The sequence below is a fragment of the Eschrichtius robustus genome, chromosome 5, assembly GCF_028021215.1.
Source record: "Eschrichtius robustus isolate mEscRob2 chromosome 5, mEscRob2.pri, whole genome shotgun sequence".
Taxonomy (NCBI): domain Eukaryota; kingdom Metazoa; phylum Chordata; class Mammalia; order Artiodactyla; family Eschrichtiidae; genus Eschrichtius; species Eschrichtius robustus.
The window spans coordinates 5087968-5115050 of NC_090828.1; the positions used below are offsets into that span (position 1 = coordinate 5087968).

Here is a 27083-nt window from a genome sequence, read left to right on the forward strand (position 1 = left end):
GAGCAGTAAACGGGAAGCCACTGCACTGGCCCCAAGCAAGGGGCAGGAAGTAAGACCCCCTCCTTGTCCAAGGAAGAGATAAGAGGCGCACCTTTGGACCCATCGGTGACTGGAAAAAAGGGACACTACCACGTGAAAACCAGCGAGGAGTGAGACCCGGGGCTCGCAGTCACCTGTGCGTTAACTGCAGTCTCACTTCATCAGACATATATATGCAGCTGTTAGATACCTCTACCATCAGATAAAATCGGTCCAGGGAAAACAGTAAATAGAGGAAATATTTTTTAAAACATTGTCAGCACCACTAAACATCCTCAAGGGCTTAACACAGCCTGGAAAGCGAACTCTCCAGCCTGAGTGCACTCCCAGCCTGAGGTGCAAACCGCGAGCTCACTGCCCACCTGCTTGGACACAATCAGCCTCAGCCCGGCCAGCCAAGACTTCACAGGTGTGAACACACACGTACACACACACACTTGCACGCGAATCTACCACCATCCCAGCTCTGAAAGGCGGAAACTGCAGGGGAATCCAGGGAAACATTCCTGATCTTTCATGACTTGGGTTGAGATGGAGGAGGCAAGGTAGGGAAGATCCCTGTTCCAGGCCTGCCAGATGGAGGCCCATCAGTAATCACATCTTGGAAATAAATGACAATGAAAGCGGGGAGGCCAGTAGATCCTGGGAACCTGCAGAGGCCAAGACCGCAGCCCCACACCATCCCTGCCCCATGGCTGACAGACCTGCACACGTGCTCTGTCTGCCCCTCTCTGCGTGGTCCTCAAATGTAAGGTCTGGGGCTGCACGGAGACCCACTGCAGTCGCTAAACCCCACCCGTTAACAAAGTCGCCCGGTACTGTGTCAGAGTCTCTAAGAGCCTAAGAATGCGACAAGCTCCGGCCCTGCCACCCACTGGGCCGCGCAGGGATGGCGAGGACAGGGCAGCCTCACTTTTCCCACCGCTCCCATTCCAGCTCCCACAGCCCCCAGGCCATCTCCGTGCGGCAGGGATGTTAGAGGTGAGAGTAGGTCGTAAGTGGACCAACTAACAGCTGGAGCCCGGGAGCCCCCGACTGACAGGTGGTCTCGGGCTCCTCAACCTCCCCAACCATCTCTATAGACAGCTCCTCCACAGAGCTCTCTCCATAGATAATCCGTTAGCCCTACTGACGTGCGGTTTCTGGAATCGATGAATGGACACAAGCCGAGCGCTCCCAACAGGGCCCAGCCTGGAAAACATTACGTAGGTGTGGCTGTCACTCTTAATTGCCTTATTGTGACACGACAACAAAAACAGTCTAAAAATAAGCATAATCGCTCTGTTCCTCAAAGAGCACAGTCTGGTGGCAGGAGCTCCAGACTGCGGGGCAGGGAGGGGATCCAGGATGGACCCGCTGTCCCCCTCGCTGCTCCCGAGACCCGAGAGCTCGGTCCCTCCACTGCCGGATGCCAGGCACCACTGGACGGCCCCACCCCTTGAAATAAATCACAGTTTCTATTTCAGGGGCAGGCAGCGACTCCCTGTCCTGGCCATAAAACGGGGCACGGGCCGTCACACACAGGCAGGACAGAAACCTCAACGTAAGGAGAAATTCCAGTCCACCCGAAACCAGAAACGACACAACAGACCCTCGCAGGGCCCGGGGCGTGAGCTGCAGGGCACACTGAGGGCCCAGGGAGTGGCAGAAAAGTCCAGATGCGTGTTTGAAGCAGAGGGCCCGGCGATGTGAAAGGCAACTGAGCTGTGGGACCCTCGCTGACCCCTAGAGCTGGAGAGTGATGGGACGCCTCTGGGACAGGCAAAGCGCTCCCCCCACACACGCAGGACCTCACACGCAACAGGCACTCTGCGACCCGACAGCTGAAACCTCACACGCAACAGGCACTCTGCGACCCGACAGCTGAAACCTCCTACAGACACCGCGACCGGCCACAGACCCGGAGGACGGGACACAGCCCACACCTGACTGCCCCAGGACAGAGGTCAGAGGAGAAATCCAGGGGACATCCTTCTACCACACAGAGCCTAAACTCCTGGGCATGTGAGCTTCCCCTCAGAAGAGATGCTGAATGCTGAAATCCTCCTGCCCTCCCTCAAATCTGTTAATATCCCAGATAAATCTCTGGCCATGCCCTGTGAAGGAAGGGAACGTTCCTGTTTATTTTGGAAACAGAAGAACTGAAGAGCTGACAGGTCATCTAAACAAACAATTTGAGTTTCAAAGGCTGGTTGCCTCCTATAAAGGGATTTTATCTGCAAGTTTTATCAAATTGTAACTGACATGCATCAAGTACATCTAACTTTGGAAACTCACCTGAAATGGAGTGTCAGCTGGTATCTAAGGTGAAGGACCTTTCTAGGATTTGCTTGGCATTAGACGCACAAATCATATTATCACCCCAAAGGCACGCCTGCTACAAATAAAAGTCAGGCTTCAGAGGCCACTGGGGAGGAGATTCCTGGGCATAAAAGGTGCTGGTTAACACCTGCCACCCAGGAAGCCCAGACTGAAAAGGGCAACCTGGCCTGATAGAACCTGAGGCCTTAATCTCCTTCCCAGGGATGGATATCTCTCTGAAGACTTTAAAGAAAAGGAAAAATGCCACAAAAATCTCCTGCCGTGTGGAAAACTAACTGCCTCAGAAATACACACTTGTTTGACAGCAAATACCTGGATTTTTCTGCTGAGAATAGTGTGCACTTTCAGAGCTGGGGTTCATCCCTTCCCTGCTTCCCTGGACAGAGGCTGTTACAGCCCCCATCTACCTGACCTTTAACCTGCAGGTCTTAGGGGCGACCCCATAAATAATAATGTCGTGGGATTCATCCGGATGGACCGGACAGGGAACTGGGGAAGGAGGTTATTTGGAAAGCTTTCCTCTGAGCCGGAATTTGGAAGTGGCATTTGGATCTGTCGGTCAGGGGCTGTGTCCAAACCTCCTGTAGGTGCTGTACGTATGCAGGCATCCTCCGCAAAGGGGTATAAGTGGTGCGCAGGCCTCAGCATGGGCATCTCTCAATCCCAGCTTCTTGGCCTACTTAATAAGTTACTTGTTAATTTTAAAATTTTAACTAATTTAAATATTAAATACGAAATTTATTATTTTGTAGTTTATAAAACACTATATTTGTATAATGTATGAATATTAAACCAAGTAAATATGAAATTTTAACGAACATTTTAAAAATATGTATTTCGGAGAGATGAAAGAGGCAAGTACATTTCAAACAAAACAAAATGAAACAAAAAAATCAGTGGAACCCCAAATTGTAACCTCTTTCCAAAGGGTCATTATTTTTTACCCATGCCACCTTAAGCAGAAGAAATTATTTTTCATTTTAAAGGAGAGTAAGATTTCTCACATACACAGCACCCCACTCTCCCCGCTGGCCAGGGTGGCAGCACCTCCTTCCAGAACAGTTACTGTCATTGGCGGGGCGGGGGAGGGGGGCACCACCAAGCAGGCAGCAGCTGCCAAGGGGTGGGGGACACACGTGGCGCCCCTGCTGCCCTGAGCCCACAGGGTGGCACACACTCGCCCTCACCCCTCACCACCAGCCCAGGTCCAGCGCTGTTATCAATCCCTATTTTCCAGACGAGGAAACCGAGGTACAGAGAGGTTAGAGAACACGCTCAAGGACACACAGCCAGAAAACGGCAAAACCAGGCGTCTGGTTCCAGAGGCCTCGTTCTCAGCCAACAAGCCGCACGTGCCCTGTGACCAGCTTGAAAGGGCTTCACAACACACCTATTACTATCCTGGTACGAAAACACAAGCAAACAAAAAATAGCCGAGTGGCATCACGGTATAAAATACGCACACTCTCAGACCCTCTGCCAGACGCGACGTGATGCATACGTCGGTGGAAAACAGTACATTTCCCCAATACTCTAATTCTGAACAGATTCCTCTGTTAGTGATCTACTCCTAAAAGTCAATAACCCACCAGAGCTGTAGGGCGTGGTATTCTTTAGGCACTGGTCGATGTTAACGGCAGATGTAAAAATTACGGTAACTGTATTACATTTCTAGGTGCTATATAGAATTCAACATTTACTCCTGTCTCATAAACCTGAGATCTGAGTTTAAGGATGGGCGGGGGCAAAGCTAAAAGCTCTGTACAAACACAAGCTCCCTCCCAAGTGGCTCTGCGTGTGTCTGGCTGTCTTGGGAAAAGTGGATACACAAGGCAGTTAACTCAAGCGGGGCGGAACTGAGCTGAGGACAAAAGCACCAGGCCTGAAATGACTCCCTTCCGCTGCCGTGCACGCATTCTGCTCCCAGGGAGGAACACAGGAGACTCGTGGTGGGTGAAACAGGGGCGAAAATTCTCAGAGAGGTGAGCATCTTGACCAGGTAAAACGGGACGGGACGGCAGCCCCCGGGCACAGGTCATCTCATCTGGTGCCCGCGGCCCGGCGTCAGCCTAGGCGCACAGATGGGAAAGCCCGCCCGGGGTGGTCCAGCAGGTGCTAGGGGGGTAATTCCGAGCAGAGCCTCCGGGGGCCCACAGTCGCTCTTCCCACCAGGCCACGAGCTTTTCCTGATGCGGCCTGAACAGGACAATCTGCAGAAGAACTGTCAGAGCAAACATTCCAGACAGGGTGAAGCTCTGGCCACGGGGACTCGGGATGCTACTTGAAGATGCGCTGCACGCGTCGGAACCAGGCCAAACGGATGTCACCTGCTCCCGGGCAGAGACAAGGCCCCGGGAAAGGCCGGGCTTCCCACCTCAGGAGGCCACCTGGATCCCCTTCCACTGGCACGCAGAGAGCCAGAGGACAGGCCTGGGGGCGTCACACATCAAGGGCCACATGGACATCCCGGAGGGTGCATCCCAGGTTGCAGCTTCCAGAAAGGGCTACTATGCCCTTGACCTTCGAGACACCTGCACACATGCAGACCCTCACTCCATCCCACCTTCACTGGGTTCAGGCCCAACACGCCTCCCACTGCTAGATCAGAGCCTCACAGCCTGCCCAAAGCTGCCCAGTTTCTTCACATCTGAGCCTCTTTCCATCAACAAAGCAGATTTTCTCAATCTTCCATGAGCATACACTGAATTAGCACTCTTCGGTCTTGGGGGGGCGTCCCAAGAGGAAGCCCCATCATGGGCCCAGCTCCCTGAACTCTGACCTCTCCCATGTGAACCCCAAGTGCCTCTCACCAGGGTTACCTGCTGGCACGAATGATGAACAGGTTTTATGACACGATCTTATACTGTCGAGCCACAGTGCTTTCACCCAAAGCAGTAGTACTTGATGTACAAAAGAGTGGAAATGTCAGCTTGACAGCAACACAGGTCCAAAGACACCATCTGTATCACGGTGTTAGAAAACTTGAGTATTTGAAGATAACATGGAATGCTCCAAATGACCTTGATTATACACTCCACCCCGCTGGACAAACAATATGTTGCATCAGAGCTTACTACTCTGAAGGCTGTAAGTCAGTGCCAAGAGGAGGACCAATTGCTGTTCAATAAAATAGGAAGACGGCTTCTTCTAGGGATGCAGACGACTCTGGTTTTCAGGCAACGCACCCTCCAGGAGGAAAGCACAAGCAGGGATCACGAAAGGCAGGTTGAGGGCGCAGCACTCGGAAATAAACACATATTTGGCTCGGATCAGGAATGAAATGAATCCACATGCTACTAACGGAGTTAACTCTGCTGGTTACAGGATCAAGAGGGGAAAAAAAAAAAAAAAAAAAGGACCACTCTGCTCTCCCACTTATAAACTGACAATTCAAAAAGAAGTAATTAACTGGGAGATCATTAGAAAATACGGGGTGAAGTAGTGAAAACAAAATACAAGGTTAATTCATACTTGTGGCTTTGGAAATGCATTTGCCCCACCTGGGCCAGCTTACACGTGAGAGCAACCGTATATCCAAGCATATCCACGTATTTCATATGTTCTATCTTTGGGTCTTTTGTAAAACATACTATAGGCAATCATTCTAAAGCAAAGCTATTCATTCTGGCCTTCCTGAGAATCAGCCACCGGGATTCTAAACACCTACTTAAATAATGAGACAGATGGGGCTCAGGGCAGTGAAATGACTTCTCTGGGCACCTTGAGCCCAAGTTTGCGGCCAAAATCAAACCTATTCCACTGACTCTGGACGCCGCGCCTTCTCCACATGGCAACTTAAAAAAGTCTCCCACGATAAACAGAACATTCCTTCCTGCCACCATCATCGACTTACTCACACACCTGAAATCAGTTTTCAAGGCAAGAACGCTAAGAGAAAGCAGCGCAGGCTGCGAGAGAATCAGACTGAGATCACGCCGGGACATCACCCACCACCTTGAAGGCAGAAGGACAAACGGCTTCAGTACCATGAGGGGCTTGATGGCCCGACACGAGCCCAGGAAGCACAAGCTGTGGTGGCAGCTGCGGAGTGGCCACGGGGCAGGGGGGATGGGACAGATCACTTCCCCTAAGTCTCAGGTTAGCCAGCTGAATAAAGCAGCAGTCACAGGTACAGCCAGGTTTGGGGGGGGGCCGGGGGGAGCCGGGGAGCAGGTAGGAGATCAGTACAAGGAAATTACAGACAAATACACCTCTCTTTCTGTAACTTTGGGAGAAAGCTGCTTCCTGAGAGACCAGGTACAAAAATCATCAAAATCCTAGATCCTGAAAGGACTCTTGACCTTAAAAACTAATACGGGACTTGAAGACCACCAATTCTAAGCCCCAGACAACGAACACGGCACCCCTTCCAACATTCCCTGACTAGCCTGGGCTTGACAGCCTCCTGTGACCGGGAACACTTCACACAGGGAAGCAGCCCACCCTTCAGGTGAGCAGTGCCTGCCTAGTTCTGAGTCAACCTGGTCCTAACGCATTGCACTCGTCAGTGCTGACTACTGCGTCCTTCTTATGGCTGCGTCTCAAAAACCGGGAGACAAGTCTCCACACTCCCAGGCTTCCCTTCCAAATTAAAATTCCCCAAGTGTCTTCAAATGAACTTGGCTTCCAGAGTCTTCCAGGAGCCAGATCAGGCAAGTAGATTAGGCGTCTTCTGTTAAATGCAAGAGAGATCAGATTCTCAGAAGGTTGGCATTCTAGTCTGGCAAGTAAAATAACCAGAAGAATAAGATATTCAGGTATCCGGGAGCTATGGATGAGCGGTGGGCACCACGGAGACAGCCTGCCTTGCTGGGTCCACCCCTCCACCAGTGACTGGGCCAGGATCTAAGGGAGCGGGGCTTAAGTTGCAGGAAAGCAAGTTACAGGTGTGCGTCCCTAAGTCCCAAATCTTGTTACACATAGCTCACAGACCAACTGGTTTTTCCATTGTTTTAGAGCCCTTGCTAATTGGAGCAGGAAGGTACAAGATGGATCAACAAGCGCCGTCCCGTCCCCACCCCCATCAACTGAAGGAGTGGCATCTGAGTAATTCTGGTCTGTGTGAGAACGAGGGAGGGCAGGAGCTGCATCAGAGAGCCTGGTGGCATTGTTTACCGGGTCAATTCTCAAGTGTCTGATGGTCAGCAGCATAGCTGAAAGAAGTCGTCGCGATGACAGGCACAGGGGCCAGAGGGAACACAGATGCCCTTTGACAAGCATCTCAAACATGAATGTCCACGCACACATGAATCTGTATTCCACTGGTACCCAAAGGCAGCCCTCGGAATAAAGGGAGTGGTCCTAAGTGTCGACCAAATGAAGGGCACGCTAAGTCAGGCAAAACCTTGCACCTGATGATCACACCTGAAACAGACCCAGTGCTTCGTAACTATTCTCAACAAAGGACAATATTAGAAAGTAACCCTCTTTTTCCCTTTCACTCCCACCAAGTGAAGTGTGCCTCTTCAAATTATCTTTGTTAGATAAGGAGAAGCCAAATGACCCTTTCCCAAGCCTCTGGCTGGTACGCCCTGGTACTGAAGGAGGGAACAGAGATTCCCATCCTCCAACCTATGAAGCTTATTTCTTTGTAAGCTTTCTGAATCTTCAGATCCATGAGTGATGTTAGAATTGAAAACCAACGTGAAAATGAAATTAACAAGAGATTATGAGAAAACAAAGGGTCAAGATGCATCTTTGAATTAAAACCAGCCAAATGAATAGATGTGTGCTAAGATTTTTTAAATTACGGGAGCATCTACAGGTTTGTCTTAAGTAAATGAACAGGAGAAAAGAACACTAACAAATGTGAATGCCTACATCAATGGAAATGTATGAGAAACAGAATGCCTAAGGCTGTAACCTACAAACAAGTAAATATCATCACCACACCACACTGGACTCTAACCTGAGCTGAACAAAACCTAGACCAAAACGATGGTGGGCAGATGGTACTTTCTCTCAAAATGATGCAAAGACAATAATCGCCCTTCTTTTTGCTAATCTGTTGACCTTAATACCAATTCTGTTCATCACCTGGGGATATAACTGCAGTTTGCAGCTGTACATACTTTATCTCAATCGTTGCCCTAATAAAAAACCTTTTCTTTTGCATTATTTTACTCATTGTCAGCATTTTAAATAAATATAATTTTTCAAATAATTACAGAAAAGAATAACAATAGCCTAAAGGCAATTTCCCATCATAAACAAAAACCTCATGCCAAAAAAAGAAAAGAAAAAAAAAAAAAACCTCCTGAAAACCATAACATCCTTTTTAATGGCTGACAGTGGCATTAGTCATATAGATCTGGTGAACACGAATGATTCTTTCAGGAGTTAACTATAGAAATCCCAACCAACTTGCTGGTGGAGAATCTCCTCTTTTCTACCTGGTAAACTCCTACTGATCCTGCAAGACCCAAATCATTTTATCTCTCTGTGAGGCCTTCATTCACTCCTTCCCCTCTTCAAGGACATTTGCTCCCCTTTTTGTGTCCCCCCCCCAGTCATCTCAGTTCCTCCCACAAACACCTATTACAAGTCTATGTGCCAAGCACAGTGCTCTTAATTCTACAAGAGGAAGAGGAATAGGACGCCCAGGAGGGACTCATTGACTATTAGAACTGGCAAACAAGGTTACTGTTACACATTAGGATTAGTGCTCCGATGGAGAAATAGTCATACCTTCCCCTAAGTATCCCATGAAGTTGTGATTCACGGGAACCTCTCCATCTCCCCCAACAGGCTACCGACCTTGGAAGTCAGGAACTGTGCCCTAGTAAGCCCTAGCTCTCTGCTCCACTGCAGATTACACCACAGAAACTCCAATGTTTGTTAATGCAATAGAACAACAAAAAGACTGAAAATACAAAAAGTGGTACCAGTGCTTTACAGTTGGGTCTTATACTTCCAAACAAAAGTACTTAATTGTATAACCGACCAGAGGGCTGCAGTGAACCTATGTTAAAACTGGAGGATTTCTTTAGCAGATGTACTTTTGAACATCCCTTTGGAGGCAGGATATTCCAAGCCCAGCCAAGCCCAGATCACGAAAGATGCTAATAGGTGACTATGCTGAAACGTGGGCTCCAACTCAAGAAAATAAATGTGGCAAGACACAGCCTAAGCCTCCAGTGCCTGCTTCGAGGGTACCTGGCTGACCAGCGCAGCTCTGTCTGTACCCCAAGTGGGCTGCTCCGTCTCCAGGAAAACAATTCAACCTTATGACTAAAACGATGCGGATTTTCCTAAATTGCTACCTAGAGTCATTTATTAAACAACAAAAACAAAACAAAAAAACAACATACACAAGTGAATTTCAAAACACTGAGTATGTAATTGGTTCAAAATGTCTCAAATGAAAAACCTGCAGTTATATCCTTTCTTTAAAACCCTGTATGTCTTTCTCAGCAACAAATCAAGTTCAAAAATAAAAATGCATCAAGTTATTTCAGTCATTTCATTTCACTGTTGCTTCCCCTCTTACTGAAAGTTTTGGTTTTTTTTTTTTAACTATAAAACAGTCTATCATCCTACACAAATTGAGTGATACAAAGCAACGGAATCAAAAATTAAAGAACAAAGCCACTCATCAAAATGTGCTGTCAAAAATCAGCTGTAAATTAGTAATTTAAAGAGCTAACCTCAGTCTGGGCTATCAATGAATTTATTGCTGTAATCAATCCTCCCAGACAGCAATAGAACACCCTGAAAACACGTGCAGCCCTAGACTGGCACTGCCGGCATCTGGTTCCAAGGATGCCGGCAGCTGGTTCCATCCGTCAGCAGGCTGGCCGGGATGCAGAGGGCCCTCGCCAGAGAGTGACACCCTACAGTGTAATAAATCATTTATGATGTGATCTTTCGCTGTATTACATGATAGTTGTGTCAACAGACTCTGCCCTAATACACGCGTATCAGATAACAGGAAACTGCCCTTGATGTGACATAAGGCCTCTCTGAAATGTTCTAGGGCTCCCTAATATTGATAGTTACACAAAGCTGACAGCAGCCACCCTGGAACCTGGGAGGCGACGGTTACACATCACGGTGGGGGGAGAAAGAGGAAGAGCCTCAACAGACCAATAGGGATTAAGAAGTACGAGAGAACCATCCAACAACAGGAGCTTTTCATTCTTTCATCCCAATGCCTTGAATTAAGATTATAAGAAAACCACAGCTATGTGATGTGTGAGCCTGTGTGCATCCTTAAAATAAGACTCTAACCATCTTGCAAAGGTACCTTGCCTAAGCAAATTAACTCTAAGAGGCCAAGTAATTAATAATAATTAATTCGGTAGTCTTTTGAAGTTATTTTCCTATAGTCAATTCAAACTTTTAACAGCTGAAAGAGTGTAACAAGAGGAAAATTTGCCTGATGACAAATCTCCTCTAAGGTCCTTTATACTTGAAAGGATGTCAAATTTTCATACAAAGTGGCTGAGATTTAAAACTAGTGACTGCTCCTCCCAATATATATATATATATATCACATTACAGGTCTGCAACGGCTTACCTGTAACTCTGAAATCTAAACAGGTCTGAAAATGGAAGCTTTGTTCACAAATGTTTAGCAGCCTCTTGGTGGCAAAGCACATTTATCATACCGAGTGTGAATATCTCCGGCTTTGCTGCATTTTGCTAGTGTCTGATTACAGGGTGTTGCCCGACTTCACGGCCAGTGTTCTGTCACACACACCACTTTACCTTCCTAAAATCCGAATTTTCTTAAGCCCTGCAAATCTACCTGGCCCCATGGTTTAAGGCTCTGGGAACCTTCGCGCTATGGACGTTCACAGGGAGATTGAGCCTGGGTTCCATTGCATCTGAATGTTACCTGAGAGAATTCTACCCTAAATTCAAAACTTCATTTAAATAGCACCTAAAATTTGCATAATCTGTCACAGGAAGCAAATATATAAAAGTATGATAAAAATGAGAAGACCCAAAAGCTGTGGGGTGCACCTTTTACTTGTAATAGATACAGGCCTTACAAAAATCCTGAGAACGCTGACATTTCAGGTATTTTAGCCAAAGGCAGGTGAAGGAGGTAGTTTTGTGAGTACCTAGAACTTTGAAGTAAGGCCCTAGAGTTCCAACTGTGTGTGCTGTAACCTAGTTCGCTAACATTTGGTTTTTCTGCACAACCCACAATGCTGTTATTCTCAGATGAAAGTAATTCCACCCTGAAAAGGAATGGCCACAGGGACAAAGCAACCAAGCGTTATTTTAATTATTACTATCGTTTTTGTCTTGTACTGCCCTAGAAGGGAAAATTTCCATACACTTCACACCTTTACTATTTCAAATCTACTATCAATCCATTTGACAGGAAAGGAAACACCCAAACCCCAAAGCTTTTAACTTGTATCAATAGCCACCACAATGAAACACATTTTAAGTGCTGTCTGGGCCGGCTCCCTCCTCCTCCCCCTGAGGTCCCCCTCCCCCTCCCCCTGAGGTGTACCTGCCTGGGACCCAGGCAGCTAATGACTATTTTCTACAAAGCCCCTGACAACAAAGATGCAAGCCTGCCATTAGAGGAAGAACGGGCTGCCTGCATATCTGAACTTCCACCAAACACAACTGATGGCAGCGGTAGCTCCATACAAACCAAGTGTCTCAACAAAACAACTCACATCATTTTTTAATATTTTAAGGGCACGTGGGAAGTGGTTGAGATAATAATTGGAGTCAAACACGGTGTTTTCTACAGTATTCCAAGGCAGGTTAAAACAAAAGATGTGTGCAGCAAGTTAAACTAATGCAAGCCGGACAACAGGTAACTTGATGCTATACAACCTCGCTAATCAAAAAATTCAGATTTTAACACTACTTGCACATCTGACTGCTTGGTTTCAAATATTTTCCATCATATCCTGAGGCTCAAAGGGAGCGTATTAGAACATGACATCATCTGTCTTCAGTTTACCTTAAAAGTAACTTCAATGAAGGCAGTGGTTTCTTTGCATTGTCTGGTTTTAATATACGCCCTCGGCAGTCAGCTCACCTGTGAAGCCCACTAGGGAAGAATACGCTCTCCGGGGCTAGGGGGTTAGCAGGTGAAAAGCTCTGATGAAAAGCCCACATTGCAGTGCTTCAACTATCTCCATCTCTATCAGAAGCAGGGTTCTGGTAATTAGCAGAAAGGATGTTACTAATGATTTTTCCGTGGTGAAGTGCACGGGGGACAATATTCTTAGGCATCCCCCTCACACCCCTCCCCATGAGAAGGGCGCAACAATGTAGCCTAAACCCCCACCCCCAGCCTCTTTAGGGCGATGTCCAGGCAGCACGTAGAGAGTTTTGCTGTTTCTGGAAGATTCTGACCCCCAAACAACTACCAGAAGGTCAGCTGATTCTTGCAAGAGAATGTCACCACATCTGCCTCCAGAACGTTCCCTGTTGGAGGTCCAGAGAACTGAGCAGAGAGTAGAGAACTGAGATCTCAGGATCAGCTGCCGGGCGGTGGTTTTCCCTGCCCGTGTGCTGTAATACGTTCCTAGGAAACAAGAGTCCCGGCCCAGACGATCTCTCACCATATGATGCCACTTGGCAGGGAGGCTGTGGGCAGAGACCCATCTCTGACCACTGAAGTGAACCCTCTCTACCAAAGGGTGAGAGCTGCCAAAGCAGCGAGGCCACATCGCAGCACTCAAGAGATGGTAGTGCCTACAGGGAGACCAGGCTTGGGGGCGGAGGTAGAAATTAACCAAGATGAACACCGCCTCTCCTGGCCACGCAGCACCTGCGTGGTAGCTTCCGGGGCCAAGCCCCAGCTCCCTGCTGCAGCCCACAGGTATCCCAGCCGGCAAGCGCGCGGGGCAGCACGAGCTCACGGGCCCGCTGATGGAGAACTGGCTGCGCCAGCATCTGCGGGAGAAAGGCACCGCTTGGCAAGGTGATGTCTCCCTAGACGGGCTCCCAGTGGCTAAAGCGACAGTCCCTGAAAGGCACCAGCACACGCAGCTGGGAGCAGGGGCAGTCAAGAACTTCCAGAGCTGCAGTGTGACTGGGGAAAAACCGCAGTACCGGAGTTCACTTCCAGCACGGCCACTCGCCGGCTGGTGACCTGGGAGGGCAGGTCCCTTAGCCGTTCCCAAGTCCCGGCGTGTTCTGCCAGGCAGGCCGCTGCGGGGCCCCCGGCCGGTGCCCACCACTGCCCTCCCCTGCCCGGCCGCGCTGCCCACCTCTGCGCGGGGACCCGTCGATGCTCTCGGCGCTGGACGAGTGCGCGTCGGCCGGGGCCCGCCGCAGGCTGCTGAAGTAGCCGCGCGGCCGCGAGGCGCCGCTCCGCGGGGAGGGACCGCCGCCGGTCGCGCCGTCCCTGCGCGCGAAGATGCCGCTGAAGAAGCGCAGCAGCCGGTGCTCCAACGCCGCGCCGGAGCCCGCGGCCGCCGCCCGCGCGCGCTCCAGCCGCTGCAGGTCGCTGTTGTCCAGCGTGCGGTTCTTGCTCTTGCTGCGCTCCCAGCGCTCCAGGTCCGAGAGCGCGTCGTTCTTGCTGAGCACCTCGCCCACGTCCAGAGTGTTGCGCTTCTCCGAGGCGGGCTGCCCGGAGGCCGCGGGCTCCAGGGCGGCCTCGGGGTCGGCAACGGCCTCGCCGCCCGGAGCCCAGGCCAGGCTCCCGGAGCTGCTGTGGCGCCTCCCGCGGCCCAGGGCCTGGCCCCGCGGCGCCTCGGGCCCGCTCCAGTGCCTGAAGCTGAGGCTCCGCCGCAAAGGCGCGGCTCGAGCCCCCTCCACGTCGGGACTGCCGGGAGCGGGCGAGCCGGGTCCCTCCTCCACTGCCGGGGGGTTGCCGGCCAGGGCCGCGGGCTCCGGGCCGCGTGCGCACGGCCGGAGCCGCCCGAGCTCCAGCTGCCCAGTGCTGCGGGTGCGGAAGGTGCGGAAGTCCCAGCCGCGAGGCCGGCGGCCCTCGGGGTCCTCAGCGCACGCCACCTCCTCCGCCTCCTCCACTAGCCGCCAGGGCGCGTCCGGGGAGCGCGCGGGCCGGGGCCTCCGAGCCGGGCGCGGGTCGGGGCCGCCGGGGCCCGGCACGCCCAGCTGCTCCTTCCTGACCATGGTCACGGAGATGCGGTAGACGGTCTTCCTGGGAGGCGTCCCGCGCGGCATCGCGTCCGCGGGCGGAGACGCGGGTTCGCCGCTGTCGTCCAGCAGGTACATGTCTCCCGGGACCGCGGCCGCCGCGCCGCCCGCCGGGGCTCCGCCGCATCCAGCGCGCCGCGGGCCGGGCCGCACGGTCGGGGCGGTCGCCGCGGAGGGCGGGCGAGCCCGAACAGGGTCCACGCCCCCCGCTCACCGCGAGGGCCGCGCTCAGGCTGCGGGAACGGCGCCCCTGGCGCCCGCCGGCCCGTGCGCCGCGCGGCCCGAGTGCGGGGGTCCGGGCCCGGGGCGCCGAGCCATGGGCCGGCGGGGCCGGGCGGGCGGTCAGGCGTGGGGACTGTCTCGCCGGCAGGTGCGGTCGCGGCGCGCAAGGCCCGGGGTGGGCGGCGGCGCCCGCGGCTTCATTGTCTACGGCGCGGGGCCCGCTCTCATTCTCGGGCCTTTTCTGCACAGTTCGGCGGCTCCGCAGCCTCCTCCACTCCGTGGGCTCGGGACACGCGGGCAGCTGCGCCGGCCGCGGGCGAGGGGCTGGCGGGCGGCGGTTTAAAATGGAAATGCGCGCCGGAGCGGGGCGGGGCGGGCAGGGGCAGACGGGCACGGACCGCGGGCCGCGCGCCCAGCCCGGCAGCCGAGTCCCGGGAGCGCGGCGGCGGCGGCGGCGGCGGGCGCGCGGCTCGGCGGCCAGGCCTAAGCGCCGGGGTGGATCGCCGCCGCCGCGCGGACCGGAGCCTCCGGGGCATTGGCTGGGGGGGGGGGGACGGGGGACGGGGCGGGGGAAGGAGCGAGCGCCCGCCTGAACCGACACTCCGGGGCTTGGCTTGCAAAAGCAAACAGAATATGGACCATCTCTCACCTGCTGAGGGTTTATAGGAAGAACCTCTCCTAACCAAGGAGCTTTGAAGGAGCGACTCAAAAGGCTTGTTTTCAAAATCAACGTATCTTAGGTACTTGTTGCCCTAACTGTACAGAGGAGCAAGTGCACCCCCAGGAAGGAGAGAACAAAGAAGGGCCCAGGAAGGCAGCATCCGGCGATGGGGGTGCGGTTCACACCAGTGCCCTCCAAGTGAAGGACCGTGCAGTTTCACTCCTAGAATAATATTTTGGAGTATTTTCCCAACGGGTGGGGAAAAACTCCTGACAGGCAGGCATTTGCTGTCTTGGAGAACAGGCCAGAGAATACAGTGGCTAAGAGCAGAAGAAAGCAAAGAAGGCTGCCTGTCCCAGCCCTGCTTGTTCATTTCCTTCCTAGAGGGCTCAGTTTTTACACCTGTCAAGGGGGGATGGAAAAGAAATACAAAAACAAAAACCCAGTACCTAAACTCTGAGCATTCTTGTGAGGGCTGAATTAGCTGAGGCTATGGGCAGGCATTCTGTGTAAGTGCTAAATATTTACCATTAGTATTGTTTTTTAATCAACAGGTTGATTTTAAATATTTATTTATTTACTTTGGCTGCACTAGGTCTTAGTTGCAGCACGCAGGATCTTTTAGATGCGGCATGTGGGATCTAGTTCCCCAACCAGGGATCGAAGCCGGACCCCCTGCACTGGGAGTGCAGAATCTTGGCCGCTGGACCACCAGGGAAGTCCCTTTACCATTAATATTTAGTGTTGATTTTTCTCCCATCATCTTCCCACCAGCTACCTCTTGGCTCTGTAGATACTGGTTCTTCACATCATCTGATGCAGCACTATATTCACACGTACTTGATCAACACATAAGTTCTTCATGCTGTCCTGAACATAGATCTCTCTGTTTAAAAGCTTCAGAAGGAAAATGTGGTAAAGACAACGTCCACTCATCAAACCGGATGCTTTTACACAGCCTTCTCTAGGCCTGGAAATGCCAAAGACTGCTGAGAGGCTGTTTCTAAGAAAAGTGCTCGAGGCCAGGCCAGGTGTGACTCTGGGATTAGACAGCTGTTCGCAAGTGCTGATTTCCCTTCTTTAATCTCTTAACAAGTAATTATGGGGCAACTGTTGTGTTTATGGACTGAAAAGTATATGAAGATGAATCGTGAGGTCTCTTACAAAGGAGGTTATAACCTAGGAAATCTGGATTTTACCTCAGAGTGAAATGAAATATTTGGATTTGATGAAATAAACCAAAAGTTGGTTGAGTTTTTTTTTAAAAACATACTTTATGGCATAGAGGATTTTTAGGGCAGTGAAAATACCCTGTATGATATAATAATGATGGATACGTGTCATTACACATTTCTCCAAACCTATAGAATGTGCAGCACTAAAAGTGAACCCTAATGCAAACGATGGACTTCGGGTGAGGATGACGTGTCAGTGTAGGTTCATCAGTTGTAACAAACATACCACTCTGGCGGGGTATGTTGATGGTCTGGGATGCTCTGTATGTACTGGGGGCTGGGGCGGGGGCGGGGGGATGTGGGAATTCTCTGTACCTTTTCAATATTGCTATGAACCAAAAACTACTCTAAAAAATAAGGATTTTTTTTTAAGTACTTTAAAACACATTTGACCACCCTCAGTGGCTCTACCTGGACACAAAATTGCCACTGTCACAGGCTCACAAGCTCCATCCACCTGCTCTTGGCACTAAAGGATTCAGGAATGTGTCTCTCACATGTCCTCACTGCAAAGATAGGGACCCCAGGACAGATCAGTCTTACCTTTTGAGTTTCAATAAAAAGCCCCCTTTGTATAAGACACACAGATCACCAACTTCTAGAGCTAGAGCCAGGCAATAATCATCTATCAGAATGAGGTTTCTAGAACCCATAGGTTAGGGGAATGTGAAGGCTCAGAGAGGGTGTGTGCTTTCCCCAAGGCTACGCAGCTCATGGCTGAGAGCTAAACTTGGGGTCACACTGCCTGTGCCCATTTCCATGCTTCAACATCATTTCTTTTGTCAGCGTTCTGCTTTGTGGACGTCAGAGAAACAAATTTGAGACTATTACTGCATTTGACACTAACTGAACACAAATGATATCTCAACATCTCAGCAAGTTTTCACTTATTCATTTTTCCATTTGTTCATTTATTCATCAAATATATATATTGAGCATCTACTGTGGCACTCTGCAGTGAGAAGGTAGAGTCTCTCTGTCCTCCGAGAATTCACAAACCTGTGAAAGACGCTGCAGTTCGCAAGGCCAAGTGATGTAACATACAAAGACAGAGAGGAGAATGAAAGGGTGGTACAGGGCAGTGCCCAGCATGGTCTGATGGACGAGCTCCCAAAGAGACAGCAAAAGCCTCCAATTTTACAGCTGTCGAGACTTAAAGGTCCACCAGGTCTATAAGCAGAGAAACTGAAATTCAGCAATGCAGAGAGGCCAGGATCTCTGTTAGGACCAGAATCCAAGGCTCTAACTTAGCCTGGCATCCATTCTCACTAGTGTTTGAGACCATGGCAACTTCCAAACATTGAGATGAATTTTAATATGAAATCAGCTGCCCCATAAGATATAAAGTATATCTTGTTATCTTGGGCATTCACAGAGCCCAAGGCGGGGAAACCGCATTTCTTTAGAACTCAAATATTGAACTATTAGGGTCCTTCCAATCACTCCGCGGTTGTCTGGAATCCAGCCCGGGTTTTGCACTTTGCCGCCCAAGGATGCAGGCTGCAGAGTAGAAGATTCCATTCTATCCACCTTAGATAACTTGGAATCTTAGATGACACTGAACGAGGAGACCTCTTTCTGCTATAGCCGGTGTTGTTCACTATCTTTCAGTGCTTTCTGCCTCACAAGTAGCACCCATTTTCCATACCAATCGTAACGATTCCGTGTGAGGCCTGATCGTCTGCACTGAAAAACCTGGGAGAATGGCCTCTCCCTACTGCCCTGGATACATGGGCTCTTCCAATGCAAAGAAGACAGAGAGAGGCTCAGACAGAACCTGCCCCTCCAAAATCGAAATCCTTTCTCACAGCCAGACCTGCCTTTGAAAAATAAAAATAATCATACTATATGTGTTCAGGTGGGCATGACCGCTTTATCTTCCTGTTGCTTTTTAAAGCAGCCCTGCTAGACCATTACTTCTTGAATTTTTCCATGCCATGGAGTATATCTGTATCACCATTTTGGCTTTAAAAAAAAAAAAAGAACGGAAGACTGTAGTCGATCTCACTGCCACATCAAAACCGAGCAGCCGGCAGGCAAGCAGGCAAAGCCTTGGCACTGCAGAGATGCCAATGTCAGAAAGGGAAGGACCACATGGGGGTCCAGGAGAGGGGCCAGCCCTACCTACACCCCCATTCATCACCTCGGCAGGTGGCTTCCCTCCCCCCGTCCCAAGTTTATGAGATCCTTTGGCCACCCTCCCACGACTTTCCTGTCCTGGGCCATTTCTAGCTGCCTATAAATTAAACATCCTGCATGAAAATACTATTTTGCAAGCTTTCCTAGAGCTGATCAGCCTTGTTTAAAGGAAACCCCTGGTAGTCAGCAGAGCCATCTGTTCCGCAAGCTGACTTTCCAACTAACAGAACTTGCCAGCCAGTCATCACATTTACAGGATCCTGGCAGAACCACATCTGTGGGCAACAGAAACCTGCAACCCGTGGACCGTGCCCTGGCCTCTGCACGCCCACCCCAGGAGCCATCAAAGGATCCCTCCCCCTGTCACGGGGCACGTGACAGCCTCTTTTCTGGCAGCAGGTTGACTGACAGATACAAATAGGAAGCAAAGACAGACATGTATGTTTTCCTAACAATTTCATGTTTTACCTTTTGGCAGAAGACTCGAGTCAGATCCTTGCAGGAGGAAGGGTTTCTGATCTAAGATCTACCCTGATGCTCAGCTTCTGCAATCACCCTGCCTGGGCTGAACTCATTAGAGGCCCCATTTTCCCTCATTTTATAAACTGCAGGTTCAAGTGGAACTCAAGTGAGAGGCCCTTGAGTCACAGAAGGACAAGGCACGTGCTCAGTCCCTGGGGCAAGGGCATTCAGCAGAAGAAAGACCACAGGGGGGCCTCTGAGCACCTACATCTTACCGGCATTCTTGCTCAAGGACCGACAGCAATGCAGTCACTGCCAGCCTAACGACGGGACCGTGTGACGTGTACAGATGCACAGACATCCCAAGGTAGCGCCTGTGCTCCACACGCTTCCATTTTAACAGGAAGCCCCAAGGTGCAGCCTCAACAGGCAAGACAGCCACACTCCAGGCTTGAGAGTGAGGAAACCAGGTCAGCGACTACTGGTCATAACTGAGCTTGGTGTGACCTTAGAAGAAAGGGTTTTCTCAATCCACTGCCCGTCCGAAGGCATCCTCAGATCTGAGAATCAGGCAGTTTTGTCCCCATGGAAGCCAGCTGGGTGCCCCTACGGGTGGGCCGGGGCAGAGGAGGGGCCGGAGACCCACGCACCCACCCCCAGCGGTAGCTCAAGTCCAGCTCAGTATCCTGCCAGCAGAGGTTTCTCTGGGAGACCCTCCTGCGGATTCCAGGTGACAGGTGATCGCTACAAGATGCTGGCGGTCGGCACCACACCTGCACGGGGCAGCAGCTTGGGCGCTCACACTTGACTTGCAGACGATTTCATGTCGAAGGTGAATCAGGAACACACACCCTGACAGTCGGTGGACCTCTGACAGCGGGGGTTGACAAGTGTCACAAATAACCACCAACCAGAAGAAAGTGTTACATGTGATAAGAAGAAGGCGGGGAAGAGGAAGGCAGAAGATTATTATTTCTACCTGAAACACGCAAAAAAAAAAAAGGTTTCCGAAAGGGAAGCGGTATCTGGCCTTCATCCAGAGCGGGGTGTGTCCAGTGCAGCGCTCTGGGCATTCTGGGCTGGGCCATTCTTGGTAGGGGCGCCGTCTGTGCATCGTAGGATGTTCAGTTAGCAGCACGCTGGCCTCTGCCCACTAGATGCTAGGGGCACCCCTCCCCCCATTGGCAGATACTGGCAAACGTCTCCTGAAGGCAAAATGCCTCGGACGGGTCCAAAGGCACAGGCGAGACACACCCACGTGAAAAGGGGACTAGGGGTTCCCGTCTTCTCAGCTTTTCATTTTACCATTTTATTATTTCAGCCAGTCCTGCCTGCCTCTGTTTGTAGTAATGAAAAGCTCTAGACAATCTCTATAAAAAGAGAAGCAATGATGTTCTGTAATCCTTCCCAAAATACGGAGAATAGCAGGAGTTCCAGAGGAGGCCACTACTGGTCCTTATTCTGTGACAGACATGTCATCAGTTACAATTAGTTTAAATGAATAAGTATCATGGATGTGATTAAAACGCTGGAAAGGAAAAAACTGAAGTTTGGCCTACCTTAATTATTTAAAATCCAAAGCAATGTTGTATTACTTTTAATCAGAAAATGTCCTAAGCAAGATGCTTGGAGGCTTGGACCCAGGGGTGCCTTCCAGCACTGCCCAGGTGTGGACAGAGCACCTAAGGGCATGTGGGATCTCAGCTCCCGCCACGAGCCCCTGCAGGGACTTGTGCGCAGGCCTGACGGGCCACAGACCAAGGGTTGGAGGTACTTTGTCACACGGTCCGCTCCTGCACTAGCTCAGGGTGACATCACTCCATCCTTTGCAAATGGGAACTGCTGTTTAAATTACAGCAAGCTAGAGCTGGAAGAGATTTTAATTTGACCCATTTCACAGATACAGCAGCTGAGTCCACGGGAAGCCACCTGCCTGAGGCCAAAGGGGAAGAGCAGAGGAGAGGGCCCTTCACACAGCTGCAACAGGAGCCCCTAGGAAACCTCAGAGCCACTTAAGCAGACCAGGGAGGAGCAGTCTGGATTTCAGAAGTATGCCCCTTGTCAGTTATGAATAGATTCTCACTCCCAAATACAGGAGTGTGTCAGAAACATCTTCGTGGTCTTCCTTGCTAAGTGTCAGGCAAAAGTGACTTAAGATGCTGATAGAATGAAAGCCAAGCCTACTCCCTGTCACTTTATGGAAACAAATGCCAACACCCCATGGAGTGACAACCAGAGCAGCTCCCACCTAATGTCACCCTTGCGATGCCGGGCGCTGGGCTGCAGCCGGGGCTCCCCGCAAGGATGCTCCCCTTTTCCGGCCTCCAGCTCTCTGTGGCAGTTCAGCTGATGAGTCAGAAGGATTTAATCAAGGGCAACACACAACTTTGCACCTGTCCCCTGAACAGCTGCAAAGAAGCTCTGGAATTTGTGTGGAGAAAACCCAAGAAACGCCTACAGATTACCTAACCCTCCCAGCCTTCGAGTGCATGAGGGGCCGAGGGGCCGGGCTGACCTGGTAACATTTTCCTCTGCAGGATCCACCAGAAGGGATTCCCCTAACAATAACATCTGCCCGATCGTTGACAATGAAAACCCAGGGAAGAGCCTTTCAGCTGGAACTGCCATCTTCCAGTAATTTGCCAAAATGACCAACACAAAGGGAAAGAGGAGGGGCACCGACTACATGGTCTCTAGGCCTTTTAGAAAACATGGAGTGGTTCCTTTGGCCACATACACGCGGAATCTACAAGAAAGGTGGTATTGTAGATATCAAGGGACCGGGCACTGTTCAAAAAGGAATGCTCCACAAATGTTACCACGGCAAAACTGGGAGAGGCTACAACATTACCCAGCATGCTGTTGGCATCACTGTAAACAAACAAGTTAAGGGCAAGATTCTTGCCAAGAGAATTAATGTGCATATCGAGCATACTAAGCACCCTAAGAGCCGAGACAGCTTCCTGAAACGGGTGAAGGAAAATGATGAGGAAAAGAAGGGAGCCAAAGAGAAAGGTACTTGGGTTCAACTGAAGCGCCAGCCTGCTCCAGCCAGAGACGCACACTTCGTGAGAACCAATGGAAAGGAGCCTGAACTGTTGGAGCCCATTCCCTATGGATTCATGGCATGATGGGTGTAAAGAAAATAAAAGACCTGGACTGTAAAAAAAAAACCAAAACAAAAAACAGGGAAGAGTCTGATACGGACCCTCCTAACAGCCTCTGGAGTAAAAACAAAACACCAGGAACTGTCAAAGAGCAGCCACCTAAGTGTGTGTGACAACAGCTGGACGTTCACCAGGCTGGTCTTCAGATCCATGACCCCAAAGATTCGTAAAATCCAGAACTTCTGTGAAACTAAGAATCGAGGACACAAATAATGCCGTGGGAATTATTATCCGCACTGCTACAAAGCTCACCATCAAGAAAAGCCTATTTGAACAAGAGTTATCACTACTGCATCCTGTGTGGGATTTGGCTGCAGAGATATCTGGAACTCTTTCATCTGTGCCCAGGGGACTTGAAGGTTTGATATATTTTTCTCTAAGTGCTGAAAACAGCATGTGAAGATGCCTGTTCGAAGCCCAAATCCCCCCTCTGCCCCAAATCCGCAGTGGGAGACATGTGACCAGCCTCCTGCCTTCGTTAGCCAATGTGTCACCAGCTCCGTGGTCCCCAGACTCGGAGGATAAACGCTCCACGGCGGCTGATGGCAGCAGCCAGCCCCTTGGTAGTTACAATTTGCATTAGAGCTCTGGGGACAGAAGACGAGTGGGTCGCCGGGATGAGTTCTGACACAGTAAGATGGAACAGAACATCTGTGCCTTCTCATCTGCTTGCCACACACTGGTCATCAGCACCCAGTGCACAAGGAGTAGGGGCGAGGGGTGAGGGGTTCCTGGAGGAGGAAGGTGGGAGGGCAGGGGGGCGCAGGGGAAAGGCAAGGCTGGGTCTCTAGCCCAGACAACTAGGGCAGCTCTGAGCTTCTTTACCTAGTTATGATGTTGTCCTACGCTTGCCTCCTTTCAAAACTCACCACCAACCCCAGGACCTTCCATGAAAAAAGATGGACCGAGCGGGGGAATGATAAATAAATCAGCCACGGCCAAACAATCCACAGGACTCAAAATCTTTACTGACTCTCCCCTCCAGCGTCATCGCTGTCCTCCCAGGAGTGTTGCTAACACTTCTGTGATCTGCCTGGCAATGAACCAGCACAAGACTTTCCAAATTTGGAAAAGGAGGTTCACGACGCCTAGCCTGCCAGCTCTGGGCACCACTGTGGGTGGATCTAGGGCAGCCTGAAAAGCCTCTAAACTACAAAGTCATATAACCACCTAAGACATGACTAGTTGGCCCCGCAACAAGTGATGTGCAGAGCTGGGGTTCAGGCGCCATCCCTGGGTCCCTCTTCTCCTGTCCCTCTGTCACAGCCACTCCACCCCAAGGGAGGCGGCCAGGGCGGCCGGGAGAACCTGGTCACACACACCTGCCTCCTCAGCCCCAGTGGCCTGTCCTTCACTGGCTTCCAGAGGCTCCTCCCACAGCCACACCCAGAACCAGCGCTGTCCTACCATCCTCAGCCGTTCTCTGCCCACAGCCCTCCATGCCGGCCAGCCTCTCCTTCCAGAACTGCACCAAAGCGGTTATTTTAATGAACCCTCTCCTTCCCAATCCTTCAGATCCTTCTGTATCCGGCAAAGGTCGAGAGACGTCTCATTGTCTACACCAGCCACTGGTGCCTCAGAGACCCCTGCTCCTGCGCTCCCCACAAAGGTGGGTCCATCCAAACTCCACCCCACTGGACCGACGCTCCTCACACGTGTCCACGGCCCGGCAGCACATGGCGCCCACCCAACCCTCTGCATCTCCAGGAGGCTCTCGTGCAAGCTCAAGCGTGGAGGCACTGGGCCCACTGCAGATGCTCGCACAGCAGGAAGGGCTAGGTGCCAGCAGCCTGCAGCCCTGGGCTCCCACCCACCCTCCCCGTTCCAACTTTCCGGGCTGACCGCCCTCCCTGAGAACGCCAGGGCACCAGGCCCTCTTAGGAAGACTTCAGGCCAGCGTTCAGGGCAGCCTCACTCTCGAGCCTCACAACCACACCCACGTCTCCCGCTCAGAGTTGGCAAACGGACCCTGTACCATCCATCACAATCGTGTCCTCTCCTTCGGCCAGGCCAGCCCATGAAAATGCTCAATTATCTCCCATTTAATAAGAAACAGAAACAAGAGCCTCTCCTCCATCTGCGTGCCCTTGGCCTCTGCCAACGTCCTCCCAACTCTCCTTCCTCCCTCCATTTCCCCATCCTCTTCGTCCTCCACTGGATTCCCACAGCAGGCGGACCTGGCTGCCCCACGCCCCGGCTTAGCCCACCCTCGGGCAACCATCCTTTCTGCTGTGATCGGACTTTTAGGGCACAATTCCGCTCAGACCCCCAGAGACTCATGTCACCTGCAGAGGTAAATGCCCACTCCTGCACTGGTGCCCCAGACCCCAGACAGCCCCCACTCACCCCTGCAGTATAATACAGCCACCGGGGTGCCGGACTCCAAGGCCAGAATGATGCAAACCCCGTGTGACTTTGGGGAAGTGACCCTGAGTCTCTGCACCCAGTCTCACTTACGCAGTAAGGTGATAACTACGGGGCAGATGTGATGACCAAATGCGATGATGTCTGTGAAGCACCGGCCCCCGTGCTTAGAGCTAACGTGTGTCGTCTGCATCCCAAGAGTCTTCCCTGTAACCCATCAAACTGCTTCCTAGTCCTGACTCACCTCCCCACCCAGTCTCACCACTGCCTCCTGCTGGGGCTGCAGGATCAGCTAACTCCTCTCATCACTGGGGCCCGGGCTCAGGTGTCTGTGTGTGACCTCCCCACCACACACACCTGTGCACACCCCTTCTGGGTATCGATCCCCCTGCTCTGACCTGCCATTTGCCATTTACATAACCACCTCCCCCAGAAGATCAGGGTTCTTGACATGGGGCCACCAACTTTATCTCTAAACCCCAGCCCTTATCAGCGTTCTGCTTAAGAAATGCTGCCTAATGGTTCACTTCATCAACCCAGGTGGCTGATCCAAGCTGAGTCCCGGAGGGGAGGGGTAGTGCCTTGGTCGGTCATGTTACAGATAATGGCAGAGGTCAGCTGACTTGCTGGCCCCGCCTCCCCCTCTGGGATGCCCCAGTTTACACCGCTACACCGCACGGCCACCCAACCCCCTCTGAGTTTATCTACAAAGTCTCCAGCGGTTAGGGAAAGACTCGGGAGAAGACGGTGATTCATTTCTTCCCCTGGCCACAGAAAGCCTCAGCTGCAGCTGATCTTGGGTGGCTGCCCCCTGAGAAAAGGTGCCCCTCCCTTGGTGGAAAACAGGCAAACATGATGGGGGGGGGGGGTGGCGAGTTCCCAGAGCCTGACTGCCTGTGGGGAGTACCCCCCAGCAGAAGCTTCATTTTAGGGAGGGGAGTGCTGGTCACAGGGAAGACAGTCTGGAGCCTCGAGAAGGCCTTCCTTGGAGGGATCCCCTGGTAGGGCTGCTCCTTCCCTGCCCACCCCTCGGGCCTGGGCCACACCCACTATGCAAAAGGAGGCGGGTGGGGATTCGCCCAGGGGTCCCCAGCCATCCCGGGATGGGGGTGGTCAGCGGGGATTCAGCATACAGGGGCTACCTGCCGAGCACCGGGCCTTTCCTGAGATAGAAGGAAACGCAGGCTATTGAGCCAGGTGCTTAGAACACCCTCGAAGAAATACAACACCTGAAATAACTTAGAACTTTTTAAAGGGAGGCTACTAATGGGAGCTCCCCCGGAGTTAATGCAAGGATCCAAAGGCTCTGAGCACCTGGCACTTCAGAAGTTCTCAAAATAATGGTTTTCCTCACTTTTCAAATGGCACATTCAGGGAAGCCGTCAGGAGCTGTGGAGGACCCACAGGGACGGCCACTCTGCAAATACCACCTCGCTGCACCCAAACCGTCCGAGAATCTCCAGAGAAGCGACAGCTGTCACTGGAAATCTCTGGGCGCAAAAAACGGTGACCTAGGCAGCAGAATGTTCATGCAAAAGGCCTTTTTCTCAGGAAGACTGCTCTATGGAATTACAAGTTCACACCCAAGGAAATTTAATACTTGGGATGGCCATCCACGAAAACCACCGGCACACACCACTCCTCTGGAACTTGCCAGCGTTCACAGGCTGTCATCAAGCAAAGGGATGAACCTGGGCCTGCAGCCTGCCCACACCACCTCCCCCAGGCTGTCGTGCAGGGGCCTGGCCCACTTGCTGCGGCCAGGCCAGGGGCGGGTCTCACTCATGGCCAAGAATGAAGAGCCGTGGTGTGGCCATTCCTTGTAAGCCACGCATGCAACACGCTTTCAGTTTACCCGCTCCCTTCCAGACAAGATGTAAAAAGGTATTTTACATCGATCGAAGAGTCCCAGTACCGAAGCCTAGTGTGTGCAGCTCCGTCCTACCAGAGGTTTAACCTTTGAGGCTTCGAAGATACCAGGCCACCAGCAGGGCAGGCAGGGCGGGCAGGCCCACCCCCAAGCCAGCCCTTCTAGCACTTCCGCCCAGACCCCCAAGGAGCCCGCTCCCCATCACCCTCCTGCAGCCCCGGCCTCCCCTCACGGGGCCTTCAGGCTCAGCCAGAGCAGCCCTGGGCCCCTCTTCCCGATGTGACCAAGGCCAAGGCTGGAGGAGGGCAGGCCACGGCCAGGCTCAGCCAGAGGCCCTTCACAGATGCTTTGACACAGTTCATCCATTTTATTCCCCCAACGCCCCGATGAGGCAGGCACTGTTATTAGCCCTAGTTTTACAGACTTGGAAAGTAACTCGCAGAGAGGTTGAAAAGGTGCGCTGGATCTCATTCCAGGTGTGCCCTGCCCGACCCCCTCCCCAAAGCACCGACTGCACC

At 51.8% G+C, this 27083-nt stretch overlaps 1 protein-coding gene and 1 pseudogene across 4 annotated transcripts in view; one reads left to right on the forward strand and one right to left on the reverse strand.

The window, feature by feature from the left end:
• Positions 1-27083, reverse strand: part of AGAP1 (ArfGAP with GTPase domain, ankyrin repeat and PH domain 1) — a 543380-nt gene that overhangs the window by 374509 nt on the left and 141788 nt on the right. The window lies entirely within an intron of this gene.
• Positions 21809-22319, forward strand: LOC137764682 (large ribosomal subunit protein eL21-like; annotated as a pseudogene).